Source organism: Coptis chinensis, chromosome 1 (genome assembly GCF_015680905.1).
Source record: "Coptis chinensis isolate HL-2020 chromosome 1, ASM1568090v1, whole genome shotgun sequence".
NCBI lineage: Eukaryota > Viridiplantae > Streptophyta > Magnoliopsida > Ranunculales > Ranunculaceae > Coptis > Coptis chinensis.
Window position 1 is genome coordinate 24,356,355 of NC_141456.1, and position 4,381 is coordinate 24,360,735.

Below are 4,381 nucleotides of genomic sequence, written 5' to 3' on the forward strand. Positions count from 1 at the left end.
TCATCCAATCTTGTGGTCCCAAGATAGTGGGTCCCCTGTCTGGATCCATGGATCCGGTATTTTGAGCAGTTTTACAACTTCCCGCCTATGCGTAGAGTTCATCGCCCTGATTGTCTGAGCAGCTCTCTTGTCGCATTCGGAGTCCTGGTTCGAGAGGTAGGAGCTTTGGAAGTTTGATGCTTCTTGTGTGGATTTGGGAGAATTCATATATACGCCGTTCCTCGTGCTTTATTGCAGGTTTAACCAATATTTCCATGTTTACTGCAAATACCTGCAAAAGTATGAAAACATATTTATTTCATGATTATTAAACACATAATTAACCAAATTTATATGTCTCAATGGGGTTTCATAATACACTTTTTGGTGCTTATCATTAGGAACCCAATACTTAATTACTATTAGGAGTCCAATAGAATTGGTTATTTCTAATTGAGTTGTGTCTAGTTAGGAAAGTTGCTTAAGTTGAGTCCTAGTGAAATTAGGAGGTTGTTTATCTATTTAAAGGTATCATTGTAATGGGTTTTGGAAAAGCAGTTATTTAATTCAATAAGAATTTAGTGGTTTGTGATCTCCAATCAAAGGGTTATTAGGTGGTTTGATCTCCAATTCAAAATATCAATTTAGGGTTATTCAATTTATTGGTTAATGATCCTATTAACTAGTATCAGAGCGTTCGATCTTCTGTAGTTATCAAGTTCATCTATCATCTCTCAATCACGTTGTTGTCTTCCCTATTCAAAAAGACACCTCCTGTTCACCCAATCCACCCAAAAAAAAACCATCCTTTTTACGTAGTTAATTGACTTTCTTCAAGATGACGGTAAGGGAATTATAAGAGAAGTTTGATGCTCTTACCTCTCGAGTTAATTCACTGTCGACTAATGTCCAAGAGTTGATACAGGATCGTCAGAGTACTAATACTATTCATACTTTTCTCAAAGAGATACAAGATTCCATAAACCTTTTAGCAAACGGCGGACCAGCACCTTAAGCACCCCTACCTGTCCAACACAACCTTATTCGTAATCGTACTCAACAATTTCAGCATGATGGAAATCCTACTTACCACAGCCAACAAGGAGCTATTAACTTATTTATATGTAACTAAGGGGCCATTTGTTTTTGGCTCTTATAAGATGTGGCCCAGTGATTTTGGACATTTTTTTGTTTGTTTTTTGCCTCTTATAAGAGGTATTCTACTAGAAATGTCTTATAAGAGGCTCCAATTCTATAAGTACCAAAATTGGATCTACTTCAATTCTATAAGTCTTATAACTTGAAAAATGACTCAAACACCCCCGTTCATATACCCCTAGTCTCATTTCTCTCTTCTTCCCTTTTCATTATCTTCTTCTCCAAATAACTCCATTGCCCTAGCCACCACTGGCTACTACCACTACCACCACCAAACTATTAAAACCACCACCACCACCATCACCACCACCACCATCATCACTTCCACCACCACTACCACCGTACTATTAAGACTATCACCACTACCACCACCGTGCTATTAAAACCACCATCACTACCACCGTGCTATTAAGACCAATATCATCACCTCCACTACCACCACCACGACCACTACCACTGTTCTATTAAGACTTTCACCACCACCACCACCACCACCGTGCTATTAAGACATCCACCACTTCTACTACCACCACCACCACCGTGTTATTAAGACAAATATCATCACCTCCACTACCACCACCACTGCCAATTAAGGTAGTTTCCTAAAATCGATATTCTAATTATCAAAATTGATTTGAAACCGAAAATCAAATTATACAGTTGTTTCAAATTAATTTATTCAAGTTAAATGTGACGTAAAACAGGGTTATATTAGTCAAATAACCATCTATAGGATGTCATGTATTTGTTTTTTCTATTTTTACAAGTGCTTATAAGAGGAACTTAAAATGAAAAACAAACCACTTTATAAGATCATCTTATAAGACCCTCTTATAACACATGGTCTTATAAGACCCTCTTATAACTTAACCTAAAAAAATAAGAGTCCCACATTCTTGCGGACCCCAATTTGTGTTAGGCAGACCCGAGTTGGGCGGGGCGCCCATTATTGTTGAAGCAACTTGAACCATATACCCCCCAACCAAATACCCAAGAAATCGATAAACTGGCGAAAACCAGTTCCACCCTTCGTCTCCATCAAAAACCCTCGATTTCGAAACTCTCCATCAAACTCTCGATCAAAAACTCTCCATCAAACTCTTGATCTCAAACTAGTGCTTAGCTTAACATCACTCGATCAATTATATTATATATAAGGTCAGTTTATTACAAATTTTTTTCTTCCTTGTTAGTTGCTATTATACACTTGATTATTACTCTTGTTTTTTAATTGGGTCATTCATTGTTAAAGGTTAACAACATAACCATGTTTTGTAAACTCTTTATCCATCACTTATTTGAAATTTGAGCTAAACAATTCTACTGATAAAGTCCAATGATGCCTACCTCTTAAAACTGATTTGTATTTTTAGCTGCTAATTCTTCACCTTTACATGATTTTAAATGTGCAGATAACCAATTATACTGATAATGTTCATTGATCATTGTAATGATAGTAGGTTTGACATATGCTTAGAATGTGCCTAGGATCAATGTTATAAATAAGTTTTCTTGTTTGTTGTTTGCTATGAATTTTTAATTTTATTGCAACCTTTAACCACCATAAGAGCTGAACTGTGAAAACACCATGCATAGAGAAACTGTGTTTGCCATCACGTTCTTTTTAGATTTGTAGAGGTGGATAGCATACAAATATGGGCCATGAGGCTTTTGTTTCTTGGTTTTTGGGTGTGCTTTCTTGGTATGTGTTTATGACGCGTAAACTTGGTAATTGTTTTCAGTCCTTTTTTTTTGGGGGTGGGGGGAGAGAGGTTGGGGTATGGTTTTTAAGGTGTACTGTTTTTCACTTTCCCTATTTAATTAGTTCTTCTAATTGAATACACAATAGACTCTGGGATTTATGCACTATTCCTTTTGACCTGAAATTTTACTACTTCGTCTTTTCCTTTTTAAAACCTCTGTTTTCTTTTCGAGGTGGTTCAGAAGTTGGTACCAAAATTCATTAAACATTTTGTCATATCATGTACCTCCCCATTTTTCAGTCTTAGCTTCTTCCTTGCCCCAAATGGTTAAGTGCCATAATTTGTTGTTGTTGTGCAATTATGATTTTGTTGCAACTTAGAAATGGAGTGCAATATATTCCACTTGCGTTATGTTTGATATTTTTGGTTTCTACTCTGACGTTTTGTTTGGGTTTCTGATATGGAGTAGTTTTTCGTATGATTCTGTATGTGTGACTGTGAGAATCATTTACTTGCATGGGTTGGTTCTGCAGTTGTTTACTTTAGATTTATAGTAGTGCTGCCACATTTAGTCCCCTATGCGTGTATGTTGGAAGAAAGAGTCTTGAGTAACATTCCCTGCTTGACCCTTTTTTTTCCTTTTTAAGTAATGTATAACATTGTCTTTGAGGACACTTGTAGTCTTGCAGAAAAAATTACTATATTGTCTTTAAGGAAAGTCCCACCAGAATTAATGTGCGTCCCCATCAAATGTCTTGTTTATCTCTGGGACACAAAAAAAGTATCTATAAGAGGGATGGCTTGGTGCTTCTCTCCAAGTGTTATATTCCCCAGAATTACTTGCTTCTTTGGATCAATTTTGGTAGGGTAGAGCAATATTAGGATTAAGTTTAGAAATTTGATTTGTTCCACTGACTTAGGGATACCCATTTTGTTGAATTTTTATTTATACTCATAATCATTAGTTGAATTTGGTTACTTAGTTACTTGGTTAATACCCAGAGTCTGTTTCTTTTTGAGTTTGTTTACATTTAGTTTCGTACCTGTCGCCCATATTGTTAATTTCTATGCTTGTACTCTGCATTAGTTGTGGATTCACCCATTTGTGTTTCTCGGCAAACTTATTCTTCTGTGTTTGTGTTAGTTATATTTTGTAGCAATGCCTCGAACAAAGAATGTGAAGAATGTAGCAAAAAGTGTTTTCACGGGTGCTAAGAAGTTGTTATGTGGGGGGAGTAGTAGTTCAGGTCACGGTGACCCGCCTGAGAAAAAGAGAGGAAGGGGAACAACCACCTCGGTATCAGTTCATAGAGGGGATCGGAAAGCGGATGATCCTAGTAATGTAGTTGTAAGTGGTGTAGAGTTAGGAAATCAAAAGAGAAGAAAGGAGACAGTTCCGAGTGATGTAGATTTAGATTTAGATGTAGATGTAGATGACGATGACGTAAATATGGATCGTGGGAAGAGTGTAGTTGTAAGTCATACTGATAGTGAAGAAGATGATAGTGAAGAAGATGACGAAGAGGGTATTAATGATGCAG